Source organism: Nicotiana tabacum, chromosome 11 (genome assembly GCF_000715075.1).
Source record: "Nicotiana tabacum cultivar K326 chromosome 11, ASM71507v2, whole genome shotgun sequence".
NCBI classification, from domain to species: domain Eukaryota; kingdom Viridiplantae; phylum Streptophyta; class Magnoliopsida; order Solanales; family Solanaceae; genus Nicotiana; species Nicotiana tabacum.
The window spans coordinates 158,872,492-158,893,622 of NC_134090.1; the positions used below are offsets into that span (position 1 = coordinate 158,872,492).

Genomic DNA, 21,131 nt, shown 5'->3' on the forward strand with positions numbered 1-21,131 from the left:
TTTCCATGACATGATGCATCAGGAAATAGAGGTGTACGTGGACGACGTGATAGTCAAGTCCAGGACACAGGATAATCACATCCAAGACTTGAGGAAATTCTTCGAGAGATTAAGGAAGTATGACTTGAAGCTAAACCCAGCCAAATGCGCTTTCGGAGTTCCGTCGGGCAAACTTTTGGGCTTCATCGTAAGCAGGAGAGGTATCGAGCTAGATCCAACTAAGATAAAATCCATCAGAGATCTGCCTCCCCCGAGAACAAAGAAAGACGTGATGAGTCTATTGGGCAGGTTGAACTACATCAGTCGGTTTATTGCCCAGCTGACAAGCACGTGTGAGCCTATATTCAAGCTGTTAAGGAAAGATGCGGCGATTAAATGGACAACTGAGTGTCAAGAAGCCTTTGATAAAGTCAAAGAATACCTTTCGAATCCCCCGATCTTGGTCCCTCCAGAATCGGGAAGGCCACTTTTCTTGTATCTGACAGTCTTGGAGAACTCTTTCGGTTGCGTCCTCGGGCAACACGACGTAACCGGAAAGAAGGAGCAAGCAATCTACTACTTGAGCAAGAAATTCACCAGCTACGAGGCCAAATACACTCTGCTGGAAAGGACATGCTGCGCTCTCACATGGGTTGCTCAAAAGCTGAGACATTATCTCCAAGCCCACACTACGTTCCTCATAAGCAGGTTGGATCCTTTGAAGTATATATTTCAGAAACCAATGCCTACTGGGAGACTGGCTAAATGGCAAATCTTGCTTACGAAATTCGACATAGTCTATGTCACTCGCACGGCAATGAAAGCCCAGGCGTTAGCAGATCATTTGGCCGAAAATCCGGTCGATGAGGAATACCAGCCATTGGATACCTACTTTCCAGATGAAGAAGTAAACACCGTAGAAGTGGTCTCGGAGAAAGCTCATGTTTGGAAGATGTTCTTTGATGGAGCCGTGAACGCCAAGGGTGTAGGGATTGGGGCAATTGTGATCTCACCTTCTGGTCAGCATTATCCCGCCACAGCTAGACTTCGTTTCTTTTGCACAAATAATACAGCTGAATATGAAGCCTGCATCATGGGCATGCATATGGCAATTGATCAGGATGTCAAAGACTTACTGATTATGGGAGATTCTGACCTGATTATCCGGCAAGCCCAAGGCGAATGGGAAACTCGGGATGTCAAACTTATCCCTTACCGACAGCATGTGGAGGACCTCAGCAAGCGCTTTACCTCAATAGAGTTCAGGTATATCCCGAGGTGTCACAATGAACTGGCAGATGCACTTGCTACTTTGGCTTCAATGCTACCCTACCCGGGCAACGCCCACGTCGATCCTTTGGAAATCCAAATCAAGGAAAGACACGGTTACTGCAATGTAATCGAGGCAGGATCAAATACGCAGCCGTGGTACCATGACATCAAGAGGTTCCTAAAGACACAAGAATACCCCGAGCACGCTACTGGAGATCAAAAGAGGACCATTAGGCGACATGCAAGTGGTTTCTTTCTAAGCGGTTAATTGTTGTATAAGAGGACCCCGGACCTCAATCTTCTAAGATGTGTCGATATCGAGGAGGCAAGAAAGATCATGCACGAAGTACACGCAGGTGTGTGCGGACCTCACATGAACGGTTATGTCTTAGCAAAGAAAATCCTTCGAGCAGGTTATTACTGGATGACCATGGAAAAGGATTGCTTTAACTTCGTTCGGAAGTGTCATCAGTGTCAGGTGCACGGTGATTTGATTCATGCACCTCACACGGAGCTGCATCCCATGTCTGCACCTTGGCCATTTGTCGCCTGGGGCATGGACGTCATTGGACCAATCGAACCGAAGGCTTCGAATGGACACAGGTTTATACTGGTTGCCATCGATTACTTCACAAAATGGGTAGAAGCTGTCACTCTCAAGTCTGTCACTAAGAAAGCTGTAGTGGATTTTGTACACTCAAATCTTATCTGTCGTTTCGGTATTCCTGCGACTATCATTACAGATAACGCAGCAAACTTGAATAGTCACTTGATGGGAGATGTATGCGAGCAATTCAAGATAACGCATAGGAATTCTACTCCTTATCGGCCGAAAGCCAATGGTGCTGTGGAAGCGGCGAACAAAAACATCAAGAAGATTTTGAGGAAAACGATCCAAAGTTCCCGACAGTGGCATGAGCAGTTACCATTTGCATTGTTGGGGTATCGCACTACGGTACGCACATCAGTAGGAGCGACTCCTTATCTTTTGGTTTATGGGACCGAGGCTGTAATACCGGCAGAGGTAGAAATTCCTTCGTTTCGAATCATTGTCGAAGCAGAAATCGAAGACAGCGAGTGGGTCAAGACTCGGTTAGAGCAATTGACTTTGATTGATGAAAAGCGAATGGCCGCAGTTTGTCACGGACAGTTATACCAACGAAGGATGGCCCGTGCTTACAACAAGAAAGTCCGACCCAGGAATTTCGAAGTAGGTCAGCTGGTACTGAGGCGTATTCTGCCGCATCATGACGAAGCAAAAGGTAAGTTTGCCCCAAATTGGAAAGGCTCATACATCATAAGGAAGATATTGCCGAGAGGAGCACTGTATTTAGGTGATATCGAAGGAAATGACCCCGACACAGCAGTAAATGCGGATGCAGTCAAGAGATACTACGTCTGAATTATACTCCAGTAATCTTGACGCATTCGAAATGACAAAGGTTTTATTCCCCACTACTCCCCAAACACTACCCAATTCTCTCTACAAACCTTCGAGCCGCGCCAAAAAAAAACATTGATTGAGGCCTGAACTACGTTTGACTTGATTCCGAAAGGATACGTAGGCAACCTCTCCCTGAGGTTCAGTCACACCAACAATAAAATCCCATTCACCCTGAAATTGAAACCGGGGCACGTCGAGCAGTTTAGAAGTTAGTATCATCTACCTCTCTTTACCAAGCACAAGCCTTCAATTACCAAAGATATTGGGAAACCAATAAGCGTCACAAGTGGAGACCGGCACACTCTGAATTGAGAGAGATAAAATGAGAGAGTCTCGTCGGTGAAAACCTTCGGGCACCACGAGGCGACGGGAGTAGAGAAACCAAAATGAGAGAGCTTGTTTAGTAAAAACTCACAAAGAGTGCTATCAAGCGATTACAGGAAGAGAAATGAGAGAGGTCAGCCGGCGAAAACCCGCAAAGGGCGCTGTTGGCCGAAAAGAATGACTCCACCCCAAGGAGGTCTCGGCAAAGTTCCACCGGTTTGGAATCACAGATCCATTCTGGTTCGGAGAAACGCAAGTTCATGGAAGGTCAGGCGTCCAGTCCAAAGAGCATGTCATGTCATTTAAAGTCAGCGTTATCTTCCTCAGATAAGTCTTTCTCGTCCCAAAAGGGACACTCCCTTCCTGAAATTCGTTTTCTCCTTTCTTTGTTCCTCTTCGAATCCCATTTATGTTTTAACCCCAAGTTCAGGATACACCGGAAAGGGCAGGTGGCAGGTTTGTTTTCACGGAGTTCCGTTTCATGAAGGAAAACACCCCGTTTCGTTGGTACGTCTGTCCAAACTTGATGGATCATGATGTTTGATGGCGTTCGAAGTAAAGAGGAAAAAGAGAAATTTCCCCCAGCAAGTCCGCCTTCGGACGAATCCCCACAGAGTCTCCCCTTGTACAATCCCCCACAGAGTCTCCCCAATATATATGAAAAAAAAAAATTCCCCGTTGGAATTTCCCCAGCACATCCCCAGCGAGTCCCTTTGTAAAAATTCCCCAGCAAGCTCACCCCAACAAATCCTAGAAAACCCGCTTTGAAACAAATATCCGGCATGCCCCGTTGTACAAAACTCCACACAAAGAATCCCCTTTGTAAATATTCCCCCCCCACAGAGCTTTCTTTTGTACAAATCCCCACAGAATACCTCCAATAAAATCCCCGTTGAGAACCTCCAATCAAAACGAAAAAAAAAGAGAGAGAAAAGAAAAAGAGCCTTACGAGGCAAATCATCACAGAATCTGGAAATGCAAGCCTGAGCAGTCTAAAGGGTTCCGACATATGAATCAAATCAATGGCGGGACTTCGCGACAGAAATGAAGACGCAACAAGGCAACCGGGAATGATCAAGATCACCAAACCGACCGTCATTTCCGAACTAACAAATGTTCTTTGTCTGAAAAGTTGAAACAGGTTTAATCCAAGACAACCGTGCAAGAAGCAGGTGTCGCCCAAAGAAGAAGGTACATGGGTACAAGAAAAATTTCGGCAATAAGGAATTCACTCGAAAGGTAAGTTTCCACGAAACTCCCTTTTATCTTCTACTAAAACAAGAAAATTCAAAAAAAGAGGTCAGTTGTTGTTCTCGAATTTTGTCCCCAGCCAGTAGCATTAGGGTTTTAAACCCTAAACTGAGCTTTTTCATGCATGTCAGCATTAGGGTTTTAAACCCTAAACTGAACTCTTTCCTTTAGTCAGCATTAGGGTTTTAAACCCTGAACTGAACTTTTTCCTTTAATCAGCATTAGGGTTTTAAACCCTAAACTGAATTTTTCCTTTTAATCATCATTAGGGTTTTAAACCCTAAACTGAACTTTTTCATTTCAGCCAGCATTAGGGTTTTAAACCTTAAACTGAGCTTTTCCATGCAGTCAGCATTAGGGTTTTAAACCCTAAAATGAATTTTTCCATTAGTCAGCATTAGGGTTTTAAACCCTAAACTGAACTTTTTCCATGCAGTCAGCATTAGGGTTTTAAACCCTAAACTGAGTTTTTCCATTTAGTCAGCATTAGGGTTTTAAACCCTAAACTGAACTTTTTCCATTCAGCCAGCATTAGGGTTTTAAACCCTAAACTGAGCTTTTCCATGCAGTCAGCATTAGGGTTTTAAACCCTAAACTGAGTTTTTCCATTTAGTCAGCATTAGGATTTTAAACCCTAAACTGAACTTTTTCCATTCAGCCAGCATTAGGGTTTTAAACCCTAAACTGAGCTTTTCCATGCAATCAACATTAGGGTTTTAAACCCTAAACTGAATTTTTCCCTTTAGTCAGCATTAGAGTTTTAAACCCTAAACTGAATTTTTCCCTTTAGTCAGTATTAGGGTTTTAAACCCTAAACTGAACTTTTTCCATTCAGCCAGCATTAGGGTTTTAAACCCTAAACTGAGCTTTTCCATGCAATCAACATTAAGGGTTTTAAACCCTAAACTGAACTTTTTCCATTCAGCCAACATTAGGGTTTTAAACCCTAAACTGAGCTTTTCCATGCAATCAACATTAGGGTTTTAAACCCTAAACTGAATTTTTCCATTTAGTCAGCATTAGGGTTTTAAACCCTAAACTGAATTTTTCCCTTTAGTCAGCATTAGGGTTTTAAACCCTAAACTGAACTTTTTCCATTCAGCCAGCATTAGGGTTTTAAACCCTAAACTGAGCTTTTCCATGCAATCAGCATTTAGGGTTTTAAAACCCTAAACTGAACTTTTTCCTTTAGTCAGCATTAGGGTTTTAAACCCTAAGCTGAACTTTGTCCTTTCAGCCAGCATTAGGGTTTTAAACCCTAAACTGAGCTTTTCCATGCAGTTAGCATTAGGGTTTTAAACCCTAAACTGAATTTTTCTTTAGTCAGCATTAGAGTTGTAAACCCTAAACTGAACTCCTTTCATTCAGCCAGCATTAGGGTTTTAAACCCTAAACTGAGTTTTTTCCTTCAGCCAACATTAGGGTTTTAAACCCTATACTGAACTGTTTCCTGTAATCAGCGTTAGGGTTTTAAACCCTAATATGAACTTTTCCTTCAGTCAGCATTAGGGTTTTAAACCCTAAGCTAAACATTTCCCCAGTTGGCCAGTATTAGAGTTTCAACTCTAAAACTGAACTTCTCCCCAGCTAGTCGGTATTAGGGATCCAACCCTGAACTGAGCATTTTTATCTTCCTTCATCAATTTTATGAACTTCCTGGCGAATAATTCACGAAATTTTCCTAGTAAAACTGGGGCAGAAAATTTCATTCGTTTGTTTGTTTTCTCCCGCAGGTCTAACCTCGAGCCACACGATTCGAAATGACCCACGAGATGAGTCTCAACTCAGAATCAAAGAAGAAAAAGACAAAAAGAAGATGTCCCGAGAATATCAGAGTAAATGGAAGGCGGATCGACTTCAACATTTGACTAAGGTCCTGAACTCTGCCAGTCGCGTTTCACTCAGTATCCCAAAGATTGAACAAATCGCCACAACTCGCAAGCATCAAGATTCGGATCAAAGTCTCCAAGCACAATCAGCTAAGACCCAAGATCAAGTCGCAAAAGAATCATAGATAGGAATCTTGTAACTCGCAGTTGACATGCATATAAGTAGTTAGTTCAGTTCCAATTTTCCTTTGGTTGTAATAAGGCGGTCAGTGACGCAACAGTGACAACAGCAACAACAGTAACAGCAAGCATTGCAATCCCATGGTAGTCCCAGCTACCAAAGCTTCCCGAACTACATTGACCTGATTCCTGTTTAGCCCAGGATATGTAGGAAATCTTTGAAGCAAGATTCGGTCAGATCTTTCAAAAACATGCTTCACACAGAGTAGTCCATAGGCAAAAATCGCTCATACACGCTCACTTTATCTTTGCACGAAAACTCTTCGTGTTTCCGAACAAAGAGGGGCAGCTGTGAGCACGTGATTTTTGTTTCGCGCGACAATCGCTCCAAAAGAAATAAAAAATAATAACAATTGGTCCTGCTGTACAATTTTTGGATTTTTACATGGCACTTTGTTAATTATTTATGATTTTTGCCCATTTTATTTTTATTAAAACAAAATACAAAAATAAATGTATGTGTCATGCATAATTTGAACCGTAATCCGGTTGTTAAATAGAAAATCATAAATAGGCATCTTTGTCCGTGATTTTGTTTTGTTTGATTTTACCTGTTTTAAAATATTTTAATGTGTGTGTAAATAATTGTATTAAGTATTTATTTAATTTTAATTTGACTTACTTAGGTTTTGTTTTTAAAATAAAGAATAAAATAAAATAATAATAATAAAAAAAAATCTTTTTCGGACTTGGGCCAATTTTAAACAAATTGGCCCAAACAAACTCAGCCCAAAAACCAGGCTTGCCCGGTCCGTGACCTGCCTACCCCTAGCCATCCAAACGACACCGTTTAATCCAGTATGATCTGGGCCGTTGATCTCAGATTGATCAACGGCCAAGATCTCACACCCCATAACCCACTAATGAACCCGACCCGTTCCACCCGAACCAACCTTGACCCCTACTAAGCCAAACGACACCGTTCCACTTAAGCCCTCAGATCCAGACCGTAGATCTAGATTGATCTAACGGTTGAGATCAAGCCATCCACCCCGTATATAAACCCTTCCCCCTTCACCCCGCGCCCTAATCCAAACCCCCCTGCCTTAGGTCGTCTTCACCAGACCCCAACCCTCCAAACCCTAGCCGCCCCTGCATACCTTCGCCATGAAAGCCGGCGGCATGGACGCCGGTGACCCTACCCTTAACACCATAGATGCTCCTCACCGTCCTGAACCCAAATCCACCAACCACACACCTCGAATCCCATCCCACCTTCTCGAATCTTCATTTGAAGATTCGAGTCAAAACTCGATCTACCCCGATCTGCCCTAAATTCATACCAGGCAGTCCCCGGACCCCCCTCGTGACCAAACCATGCTTGGTTTGGTCCGAATCTGACCAGGGAAGCATGAATCCCAGATCTAATCTTTGAAATCTTAGGGTTCCTTGTCATTGGTCCGTATCTCATTTAAACCAAAAGATTAAGGTCTAATGGACCTTAATCGAAGTGTTTCTCATCTGAGAAACACTTCGATTAAAGTCCGTTCAGCCTTAAGAAAGGTCTGTCCGAATCCAAGTTAAGGCTTTTGATTTTTCGAGATTTAAGGTGAGTTTTGCTTTTCTTTTCTTATTTCTGTTAGTCCATGTTCGTTTAAAAGGTCTGTTCATGTTTTGTTTTAATCTGTGTTTTGAGTTTTATCGACTGTGTCCTGTCCACCTTGCCTGAACCTTTATTGTTTGATTGAGTTTCTTCTTCTACTTGTTCTGATAATGTGTATGTATGTATTTGTTGTGCGATTAGTTGAATTTCAAATTTGAACTGATTAACTGATTCCTCGGGTACAATTCTGCTTAGTCAATACAATTCGAATCATGTGTCCTATACTGTTAAATGTCTGATTTTGGTTTCGATTGTATGTGTTATAACTAATATAGTCGAGTCGACATGTGTCGTCAATTAGTTTCAGATGTTTGAACAATAAACAAATCGATCTGCTTCTGTTGAGCATTGTCTGAATCAGTTAGGAATTGAATTTAGCTACTTATAGTTGTTAATCTGAATCAGAAATATAAAAAGATTGGTTTTGTTTAGTTGCAGTCAGAATTGGAGGGCATGTGCACTTGTGCACAACATGTGCACTTGTGCACAACATGGGCATAAAGGCCTTTGTTACATTTAAAATAGTTTGACAGCATATGCTGTCAGATTATACCATGCTGCCCATACCCTGCTTTAGTTTAAGAAGTATTAAACCTCTTTCAAAAGAGTAAGTCTGCCAGGGAATGTGATGGGGTTCTAATACTTAAATAGCTAAGTGGAACTGAAAAGAAGAGAGCACATGGGAGGGTGTTTGGTGATTGATGAACAGGCTGTTAAAGGGCAGACCTTAGGCTTATAAAAGGAAGAACTTCCATCAGTTTAAGGGGACTGAACATTTTTTGAGAACTAAGTTCTGAAAGACAGAAAACTGGAAAAGAATTCTCTTTGATAACACAGACAGGCAGAATTAGAAATTACATTTTTTGATTTGCTGTTTTGATTTCACTAAATCTTGACCTGTTTGTGCAACACTGATTTCTCCCAAATCCCAACTGAGTCTGCTTGGTTGTTGTTGTTTTACTCGGGAACTTGGTCTAGTTGGGGTCTTGATCCCACTCCAATTGTTTCGTGAGTTGTTGCTGCTGCTATTCTGTTTCCTGTTGCTGCTGCTATTCTGTGTCCTGCTGCTACTGCTAATTCTGTTTCTTGCTGCTGCTGATTTCCCTATCTTCTTCCTCTTCTCCTTTGCATTTTCAGTATTTCCAGGTACACATCTCGAGTCTCACATTGGTGTAGCTAATTGTAACATTGAAAAGCATGAATAGAAAGATTTGAAGGAGTTACAATCACCTGTTATTTACTGACTGCCCCTTCATAAATGTTGTTAAGTTGTATAAATTTTAGTTTATAGCTAATAGAGAATACATTGGTAAGTTTGTACTTAAGTAAAGTTTATGTTAATCTGAAACTGCGATATTTGATTCGTTTAGTTAGCATACAAGATGTAAATACGATCCATGGAATGTGACACTATTTATACAATTGTTAAACTTAAACTCATTCTTTTAGCATGTTTGAATAGGTAAGGGCAAATGGCTGTTAAATCTAGCCAAATATAATACAGTTTTGAATCATCTAGTTTCGATTTCTTTAGGCAGTTTATAGGACTAGTTTTGAACATCATCAGTAACATCTTTTAATAAGGAACTCTATTAATCCTGTTTAAGCAATTTGATTTAGATTCGATTTAAGGATGTTGTCGGATTAAGTATTGCATATCATCAATCTCATATGTAATTTCTTTGTTCAACCAAAGCATTTTCGTAAGGTATGACGTCTTTTCACTTTATAAGTAATTAATCAGAAATTGATAGGAGTCCGGTTTAGGCCAAAGCATATACTTCGATTAGCATACATCTTTCTTTCTTTTATTTCTGGAAACAAAATAATAGAAATGTAGTCACTTTAGGATATCCTCTTCTAAAATAATGAGACGAGCCTCGCTAAATAAAAAATGCAAATTGCGGGGACCTCAACAACTAATCATATATTTAGAATTCAGGCTAGGCCGTTTAGTGAATCTCATGGCCTTCTCAAAAAATAATAACGCGTTAGACTCTTTAGGCGCGACTTAATTAAATCATATTCTTAAATTCGGGTGCACATTGATGTGACCCAAATCCAAATCTCAACGAAGTCAAAATGTGTTGACGATCACGGGCGCATTGATTGTGACGTGGTTCGAGATGCATTTTCACGACGTTGCAATTCTATAAAAAATAAGTGATAATGCGGTTTAAACTTAATAAAAGCACACAAGTTATAACATGTATAAAAATCAAATATTTAGCCATTATAACAATTTAAGCGACCGTGCTAGAACCACGGGATCCGTGGGTGCCTAACACCTTCCCTCGGGTCAACAGAATTCCTTACTTAGAATTTCTGGTTCGCAGACTTCATTTGGAAAGTCAAAAATTTCCTCGATTTGGGATTTAAGATAAACCGGTGACTTGGGACACCAAAAGCCAAACCTTTCCCAAGTGGCGACTCTGAATTAAATAAATAATCCCATTTCGAATATTGTCACTTAAATTGGAAAAACTCCCCTCGCGCATTTAACCCTTCGGGGGCGGGGGCGCAAAAAGGAGGTGTGACATTGTTCAATCTAAAATATTTCCTAATAAAATAACTCTTAAAACATAGAATCTGTATAGAAATTGTCACGCCCCAAAATTTCCACCTTTGGGACTGTGATGACGCCTAACATTTCACTTGCGAGGCAAGCCAACGTTAGAATAATCTTAACCATTTTTACACAAATCAAATTCAACGGATGTCGATTATTGAAATGAAGTGAGGAAGATCATAACAACCGAATCATCCAAATACATCCCCGAATCTGGTGTCACAAATTCACGAACTACTAGAGTAATACAAATAAAGGTCTAATAAAAGTAATGCTGTATGAAAGAGAGTACACAGCTAACATAAAGTATCAAGGGACTTCAAAACTGCAGACGCAGTGGAGTTATACCTCAAGTCAGAATCGAGCAAGTCTTTGGTACGCCGCTAGACCAACTCCAAAATCTGCACAAGAAGTGCATAGTGTAGTATGAGTACAACCGACCCCATGTACTCCGTAAGTGTCGAATCTAACTGATACACCTCCTTTTTTTTGAGGAATATGGAGTTTTTTCAATTAAAGTGACATTATTCGAAATAGGATTATTTATTTAATTCGAGTCGCCACTTGGAATAATTATTATGGTGTCTCAAGTCACTGATTTATTTTAAAATCCAAATTGAGGAAATTTGACTGTGTTTTAAAGTCCACGAAAACTAGACGATCGGTTAAGGAATTCTGTTAACCCGGTAGAAGGTGTTAAGCATTCCCAGATTCCGTGATTTTAGCACGGTCGCTTTAATCACACCTGACTTAATTAAATTGTTTAATTACTTAGTCTTAGAACCTATGTACATTTACCTTTTCATCGCTTTTAATTATGGCATTATAGATTTATCTTTGAAACGGATCACATGTGCGTAAGTCCATTTTATTCGGAGCGCATAAATCATTTCACGCGTACGTGTACACAATTAATCATATTTTATTAATTATCAAGATTGTTTGGCCAAAGTCGCGCGAACGCATACTTTAATTTATTTTAAAAAATCATAATTATATTACGCGAACGTATACATAATCACGAAGATAAATTAAAAGGTAAAGCAAACTACAATATTTGTGAAGTAATTATTTTCCTAAGGCTTGAGTCTTTGAGATCATTGTAGTAAAGGTCCAAAATGTTGACAGTTGGAAAAAGATGTATGTTTTAACTTTAAGGAAGACCGGCAACGTTGGTTGATCGAGCCAAACAGCAGCGTCTATTAGACTTTGCTTCATACGTGGATGTATTTGGATACAAAGGATGTTTTATGGGCTGATTTGGGTCATCAGAAATAACAGTAAAAATAGCACGATATAGCCAATTTTTGGACCGATTATTCAAAAATAGCCAGCGTTTATGAAGTCAATGAAAAATAGCCACTATTTTGCTGCGACAGAGACCGGTCCAGCATAATATACTGGAATTTGGTGCACCTATGTATGAACTCCAGCATATTATGCTAGACCGGTAAACTTTGCTGACTCCAGTATAATATGCTGGAGCACCGGTGCTACAAACTCCAGTATATTATACTGGACAATTATACTTACTGAAACTCTAGTATATTATGCTGGAGTTCCAACATACTTATGCTGGAACTCCAGTATAATATACTGGTGTATTTTCCGAGTATTGAACAGTGTTTTCGCTCAGATTTATCTTTACATAAAAAGTGGCTAAATTTCGATTACTTTTGAAACTGAACTATTTTTGAACGACCAGTTGTAAATCTGACTATTTTTAAATTTCTCCCGAAATAACAACAATTTGAATCAGGCCTAAGCTCGTGTGTCGGCCCACTACAGAAATGAAGAGCCATTTTATTAAAAAAGCGTGGGCCTGACCAAATTGGGCTTGGGCAACCCACTTCATTGCCATCAATTAAAGTCCAATCCACAAGGTGTTCCAATGTGGGCTGAATAGTGGTCGGGCCCAAAATTTTACAAAGCAATAACTACTATAACAAACAGATTCTTCCACAAGAATGAAACTCAGCATGCGATAAACTTGACAAAATGCCAGGAAGAATTATATCTGTACTTTACTACCATAGTTAAAGCATTTCAACATATTTAAACACTAAACTCATACTGAATTGCTATACAACAGCGTTCCATGGTTTGAAATAGCTATCAATCTACTTAATTTACACAACTATATTCACTAATGGTGAACAAGATTATTACGTTTCTGCATTGTTTAGTGTTATATTCAAGACTAATAGAATGCCTGAAGAGTGGAGGTGGAGTACAATGGTCCCATTGTATAAGAACAAAGGTGATGTCCAGAGCTGTAACAACTATAGGGGCATCAAATTACTAAGTCATACCATGAAAGTTTGGGAGAGAGTGGTAGAAATGAGAGTGCGAAGGACGGTGTCTATTTCAGACAATCAGTTCGGGTTCATGCCGGGACGATCTACCACAGAGGCTATCCACCTTATTAGGAGGATGGTGGAACAATACAGAGATAAGAAGAAGGATCTCCACATGGTGTTTATTGATCTGGAGAAAGCATACGATAAGGTTCCTAGGAAGGTCTTATGGAGCTGCTTAGAGGATAAAGGGGTCCCGAGTAACTATATTAGGGTGATTAAAGACATGTATGATGGAGATAAGACTCGGGTTAGGACAGTAGGAGGCGACTCTGAACACTTTCCAGTTATTACGGGGTTGCACCAAGGGTCTGCGCTCAGCCCATTCCTATTTGCCCTGGTGATGGATGCACTGACTCATCATATTCAAGGGGAGGTTCCATGGTGCATGCTATTTGCTGATGACATTATTCTAATTGACGAGACAAGAGGCGACGTCAACGAGAGGCTAGAGATTTGGAGACATGCTCTTGATTCTAAAGGTTTCAAGTTGAGTAGGACGAAGACGGAATACCTCGAGTGCAAATTTGGAGTTGAGCCGATGGAAGCGGGAGTTAAAGTGAGGCTTGACTCTCAAGTCATTCCCAAGAGAGGTAGTTTCAAGTACCTTGGATCGGTTATTCAGGGGATCGGGGAGATTGATGAGGATGTCACACACCGTATAGGGGTGGGGTGGATGAAGTGGAGGTTAGCGTCGGGAGTCTTGTGTGACAAGAAAGTGCCACCGTTACTAAAAGGTAAGTTTTATAGAGCAGTGGTTAGGCCTGCCATGTTATATGGAACTGAATGTTGGTCGGTAAAGAACTCACACATCCAGAAGATGAAAGTAGCAGAGATGAGGATGTTGAGGTGGATGTGCGGGCATACAAGGATGGATAAGATTAGGAATGAAGATATTCGAGAGAAGGTGGGTGTGGCCCCCATGGAGGACAAGATGCGGGAAGTAAGACTCAGATGGTTCGGGCACATTCAGAGGAGGAGCACTGATGCACCGGTGAGGAGGTGTGAGCGACTGGCTGTAGTGGGCACGCGGAGAGGTAGAGGAAGACCTAAGAAGTATTGGGGAGAGGTTATCAGACAGGACATGGCGCGACTTAGGATTACTGAGGACATGACCCTTGATAGGGAAGTATGGAGGTCGAGCATTAAGGTTGTAGGTTAGGGGAGAGTGTGAATATTTCTACAGCACAATAGAGTGAGACTATCCAGTTAGGAGTTAGACTAGGAATGTCATTGGTCGTCTATTGATGCAGGGCTTTACCTTCTAGTTGTAATATACCAGCCATCTATTTCATATTTCGTATTTCGTATTCTGTATTTCATATTTCATATCTCTTATATATTGTTGTTATTTTATTACGCATTTTTATGGTACTAATATATCATCTCCTATTGTTTTTTTGAGCCGAGGGTCTCCTGGAAACAGCCTCTCTACCCTTCGAGGTAGAGGTAAGGTCTGCGTACATATTACCCTCCCCAGACCCCACTTGTGGGATTATACTGGGTCGTTGTTGTTGTTGTTGTTGTATTAGGAACAATACTAAACTAGAATTAAGCTATTACAAAAATGACCACTTTCAAGTGGTGGAACTTTTAAAATCAGCCGAAGCACTGGTCAGATTTCTAAATTCGTCACCAACACTTTTGGCGTGTTACTTCTTAAACCACAGACCTACAGGAAAATTTCAGAACTTCATGCGTAGGAAATCCACCAATAGCAACTCAAACCTTGACAAACAAAGATTAAAAACAGAATTGATTTCAAGATTGTCTTTACTACTTATGTTTCAAGCATGTATAGGCATTTGTCACACCAAACATGTCAAGCTACACTCAAATTAGCAGTCGAATCATGAAGGAACATTCAACATACATACAAGTTAAAGATAATGGAGATTTCATAAGAATACCACATCCTTACACCAATTACATAACTTAAGATCAGAACATGTACCTTGAAATGCAATAACAGAACTTAAAATGACCAAATAAAGGCTAAAGTGGAGAATAAGCTCAGCTACACAACAAGTAACCGCCACAACCAAATACGCCAAAACAACTTCAAATATACACCAAGAAATTCTAAAAGAAAAACTCAAAAGCTGAAGAGCCCCTTTCTTTTTTGGTTTGAAGTTTTTGTCTGTATCCAATTTGAATCCCTTTTTAGTGTTTTTCTTTTGAGAGAAGTTAATATTGAATGAAAAAACGTGAGTCTTTCTACCCAAAATTCCCTCTGTTATATAGAGTGTAGGAGTTGTACTATATGAGAGAAAATGGGAGAGGATATAGGGAATATGTTAGCTAAAAATTAGGGGGGAGGGCATATGTTTTTTAACGGAAAATGGGCAACTATCCTATTTTAGCATCTTATCTAACAATTGTCCCTATTAACTTCTAAGTATGAACTTTTTTTACCCCAATCTGACCTAATTGTTGTATTTTAGTCCCTCTCTTATCTCTAGAACCTTATCAAACAGTTATAACCTAAGATTCTCTCAGATTTAACTAAATTGCTCTTTCAGCCTTCTGTAATTACCCCTCCCTTTTTACTTTCCGACTCAATTACTATTATCTTTTAACCTTTTCTTGTTATTCAATTATTCCCAATTCTTAATCAAACAAACTTGAATTAATTATACTAAGACTGAACTGAATCAGCAAACTAACAAAACCAACGACAAACGATCCAAGCTAGAGACTAAACAACCACAGAATTATGAGCAAATTAATAGCTAAGCAAATAATTTCCAAATGGGATAAACAATGTGGTAATTACTTCACAACTAAACGAACTAAACAAAAACAACAAAAAAAGAGGAAAAGCGCGAAAAAGAAAGTAACTGAACCTTACCAAAAGATCGACGCATGTTCTACGCTATTTGATCACCCCAAAGGTCTTTTCCTCCAAGGAATCTAGCCCGAAATGAAATTTTGGCCGGATTTTCTTGGAAAAAAAGACTCATGAGAGTCAAAACCATCAGTGAAACAAGGTAATCTTGCACAAACAAACCCCAAAAACTCAGATGTTGAAGCTAAAATCTAGGCTTTCTAGTATTCTAAGATCTAAAAACTTGAGGAATCTAGACGTTTTTAGAAGAAATTAGATGGTGATATGGGACAAAGATGAGGTGTAGATTATGGGGTAAAGATTTTGGGTTGTTTGGTTAGTGGCCGCCGATGGAGGAATCTGGGGTGGCTAGGGTTTTGAGAGTGGTGAGGAATGAAGGGGTTTGTTTAAGGTTTGGAGGGCTGGGCTAGGATAGTTATATGGGGGAAGGGTAATTAGTTCTAGGCCATAGGATCAAAGAGGATGGCGGGTGGGGATTAAAAGTGGTAAAACGGGGTCGTTTTGGTGAGTTAAAGGACTGGACTAGATTTAAAGGGGTCCGGGCTAGGATGAATTTGTGATCAATTGGACCAACTGAAGTTACCTGGCCCAATTCGAGATAAAACTAGACAAAACCTTTCTTTATTTCTTCCTTTTCTTTGATTTTAAAATCTAAACAAATTAATTAAACTTCTAAATTAAATCTTAACTTAAATCTAATTTGCAAAATTAATCTTTCTTACCTACTTTCTAACAATTAACTAATTAATTAACTTATCACTAATGACAGAAAATTATTAAATTAAAACTAAAAGCTAAAAAAATATAAAAATGACCATTGTATTTTTGTGCTTTTTATTTGATAATGCATTTAATTAATGTAATTAACTCTAAGTGCAATCAAGATCTAAAATGCTATGTAACGAAGAATTAAACATTTTATGGTATTTTATTATTATTTTAAGATATTAAATATGCACAAAAATGCAACTAAATGCAAATAAATAATTAAAAAGAAATTCCTAAAATTCTATAAAATCAAAAATAATTACAAAAAATCTATTTTTGTGGATTTTGTAGGAGTATTTTCATAAGGCAAAAATTATGTACTCACAGCTGCCCCTTTTTACTCAGAAACATGAAGAGTTTTCGGGCAAAGATAAAGCGAGCAATTACGAGCAATTTTTGCCCGTTTGGATACTCCATGGGAGAAGCATTTTGAAAAAGTTTGACCAAACCTTGCTTCGGAGGTTGCCTACATATCCTTGACTATAAAGGAATCATGTAAGTGTAGGTCTGGAAGGTTTAGTAGTTGAGACTACCACGAAACTGTGATTTCACTAATGTTGCTACTGTTACTATTTGCTGAACTCCTTATTACACCAAAATCAAAAAGAAAAGAAACTAAACAAGCCTATCAGATATGAGTTACAAGATTCTGAAACCTTGATCTTGAGTCTTGACCAGTTCTTCACGCAGACTCTAAACTGAACCTTGATGTTTGCTAGCTGCAGGTGCCAGTTCATTCTTCTATGGCTTCTTCTGATCAAAATGGGAAAGGCAATGCTCGTGACCTCGGTCATGTCTTGAGTAGTCCACATATTTTTATATGCTTCTACATTTTGGATTCTATTCTTTTCCTTTTCATTTATTTATTTCGGATTGAGACTTCTTCTTTTGATCATCTCAAACCCCTGTGCTTCGAGCTAAACCTGCTCAAACAAACAAACAAAATTTTTCTGCCCCAATTTTCACTAGAAAAATTTCGTGAGTTGTTTGTAATAAAGCTCTATACTACTTCATTATTGAAAACATTAAAAGGTTGGGATGGGTGTACCTTGGGAAAACATAATTCTTTGGAAATGATATACCAAGATTGTCTAAATGGTGCCTCAACTAAGGATCAGTGTACCTTATGTTGGGAAAATACGATGAGGGAATGGTTTACCCTGTACTGCTAAAGAGGCTATAGGGTGGAGACCCTATGTATAAAAATAAAATCAACTTGTCATGACCCAAACTGGAGGGTCATGACTAGCACCCGGTCCATACTTGCCGAGCACCAATGTACATTTTATCTAGCCTTCCTTATTATCTTTAAGAGCTGATAAGATCAATATAAATGGTAGATATGGATCATGAACAACCAACAATGAAAGACAATGTCATGAACATACAAAACATAGGACGACAAGACTGTCAAGAAACTATATATAAGGTACGAGCTACCACACTGCCATGAAAGACTATACAACAAAAATCAGCCGACAAGCATACCAAACTATACATGAGTCGACACCTGTCTATGAGCCTCTAAAGGAACATAAATGCTGCAACATTGGCGGAACAGGGCCCCGACATACCCATAGTGTCTATAACAAAAATTCATACCAAGACCACGGCAAGTCCGGAGAAGGGATCTCGCCAATAACTGCTGAACTGGGCAGCATACTGTGGTGGGGAAGCTGCGTCTACCCGTCTATCAGGACTTGCAGCACGACATGCAGCATCTACAAATAAAAATGATGTCAGTACGAATTAAGTAATGAGTATGTAAGGTAGGAAAGCATAAGTATGAACAGTAATATAAATAATGATAGAGAATATACAACCTGTAACACCTAGGTATCTCTGAGGGCTACTGACATGAAATGCATGATACATACATATATATACATAAACTTTTAAAACATACACCTCTGTGTGCATCATCATCATATCTTACCCGACCGTAATAGGCTTGAAAAAAATGTACCCGGCCATCATAAGGCTCGGTAGAATCGTACCCGACCACGTAGAGCTCGGTAAAATCCAACTGATCAGTGGCTGCACAATAGGTGCCGTACCGGGCCGACTATAGCGCGGCTCAGTAAAGTAAAATAGGTATATATATATAATGCATGCTGGACTCAATAGGATCACGTTCTGAACATCGTAGTAAAGTAAGGTCGGTATCCTCCATACACATTATTAGGACTAACTCTTTATCATGAATCTTATAAGTATTAGGAAGTACCAATAACATTGATAACATAAGAATAAGAGAAGCAACATCAACATCAATCGTTCCATAAGAAGGGAAACAATGTAAGTATTGCTAGCTTCTAAGAGTGGGGTATCTTTGGAAGCTCGTTCATTACATTATGTACAATCAGAGTCGTGTAAAAGAAGGAAAGAGATAGCCTCACATACCTTGTATATATTGCCCAACTTCAAGCTATGCAAATGTCATGACTCCTTAGTCTACAATAGGAGAAATGATACCATCGTTACCGTTTAATCATCGGAACTATTTTGTATCGACCACAACCTATTTTACGATGAAACGGACAACACCACCCCTATTTACATGACTTCCCACAAGTCAAAACAATCACCAAACATCCCAAACAACATCAATAATAATCATATTGAGCCTCTCAAAATAGTCCACCATCCAACAATATTACTACCAAGCCTTTCGATATATATTTCACAAGTTCTCGCTTCAAGGACTTAGCTGAAACTTGGATAATCTTAAATACATGTAGAGTAAGAGGTTACATACCTTTAAACATAAATAAAAACTCCAATTTTCCCTTAATTGTTCACGAAATATCCATCCAATGCTGCCACAACAACAAGGAAGCGAAACTAGCAATCAATTAGGGTGTTTTTGGCACTAGAATCACTTTAGAAGGTTTGAAATCACCTAGGGTTGATATTAAAAACTTGAGGGAGTATTTATTGAGCATAAAACCCTTAAAACAACCTCCCACACGAGCCGTAACAACACAAAAATGAGCAACAACAAGAAGAACAAGAAACTTACTAGCGCCATGGGATTCCCGACACTTGATTTGTGTTGTTTGCCCTTTGTTTGGGTCTTGAATCTTGAGAGAACCTTGAGAGGGTGTTTCTGGGGTTCTAAGGTCTAAATATACTAAAACTTAATGACTTAAAGCGGGTTCTAGGCATTATATATATCTTAAACCGACTATGTGGGACCCATAGAGAGGTGCTTGGCGCAGTCTTACAAAAATGCAAATATCTCTCTACTACAATATTGTATTGAAGAACAGTTAAATGAGTTGGAAACTAGACTCATAGATCTTCAATTTGATGGGTAGATCACCTCATAGTTCTAAGTAAAACTGGAGAAAAACTTAGTTACATTTGACCTAAAGTTTAAGTAAAACTATGAACCTAAGTTGCGACAACTTTTGTCGACTTTTGTTTCATAACTCGTTTGACTTCAAGACTTATGGTATGGATATTATATGATTTAAATACCTTAAAACACAACCTATTGTTTCGTTTAACTTAAAACACAACCTATTGTTTAACACAACCTATTACAACATCCTTGTTTCGTTTAACTTATAATACTTGTTAACTACCCTTATACACCTTTATATCATTTAAGATCAATAGGATTAACTTCTTATCATCTCAAAGATAATCTCTTCTTGGATTTACGTCTACTAACTTACAGCATAAACTAACATACATGAATATGCGTTGTAACACCATCCCCCCTTAGGAACATTCATCCTCGAATGTAAGGGTTTATGGGGAGTCTAAATCATCGTAGATTCCAACGGAAATTTCTGGCCGAGTTTCCCCTATAAAATGGACACTAGACAAACTTGCAAGCAGTTAAATCCAATGTATTGCCTCACAAGGCTACACAAAACATTATGGATATGTACATTATCTGCATATCACCATTTTGTATTAAGGAAGAGTATTCTCAAGCTATTGCTTACCTCATAGAGCTGTTTCACCTTCTAATGCATCATGTGTTCCCCTGGCATCCCCGTTATCTTCATTCTGGAATAGGTAAGGGTATTTAGACTTTATCTCCTTTTCTGCTTCCCATGTCATTTCTTCCATATTCTTGTTCCTCCATAATACTTTGACAGAAACTACATCTTTTGTTCTCAGCTTGCGGACTTATCAATCTAATATAGCCACTGACACTTCTTCATATGGTAGATCCTCTATAACTTGTACATCTTTCATAGGGACGACTCAAGAAGGGACACATTCAGATGGCAATTCTAACTTATAAGTAACCTGTCCAATTCGTCGTAGAATTTTATATGGACCAATATATAGCGGACTCAGCTTACCCTTCTTCCCAAAATGCATAACATCCTTCATCAGCGAGATCCTCAGGAAAACCCAATCACCGACCTCAAACTCCAGATCACGACTTCATACATCAGAATAAGACTTTTTCTTGCTTTGTGTCGTCCTCAGTCGTTCTTGTATCACTTTCACCTTCTCAATGGCTTGGTGAATTAAATTTGGGCCATATAATTCTGTTTCACTAACTTCAAACCATCCAGCTAGTGATCTACATCTTCTCCCATACAGTGCTTCGTACGGAGCCATTTTAATACTGGAATGGTAGCTATTATTGTAGGCAAATTCTATGAGTGGTAGATGGTC

General features: G+C 39.3%; 1 long non-coding RNA gene across 1 annotated transcript; it reads right to left on the reverse strand.

The window, feature by feature from the left end:
- Positions 1-10,615: 10,615 nt before the first annotated feature.
- On the reverse strand, positions 10,616-16,125 carry LOC142166413 (uncharacterized). Its single transcript, XR_012696843.1, has 2 exons — positions 15,720-16,125; positions 10,616-10,912 (listed from the first exon to the last, which is right to left on the reverse strand). It is a non-coding gene; the product is annotated as an uncharacterized LOC142166413 (long non-coding RNA).
- Between the last annotated feature and the right edge of the window lie 5,006 nt (positions 16,126-21,131).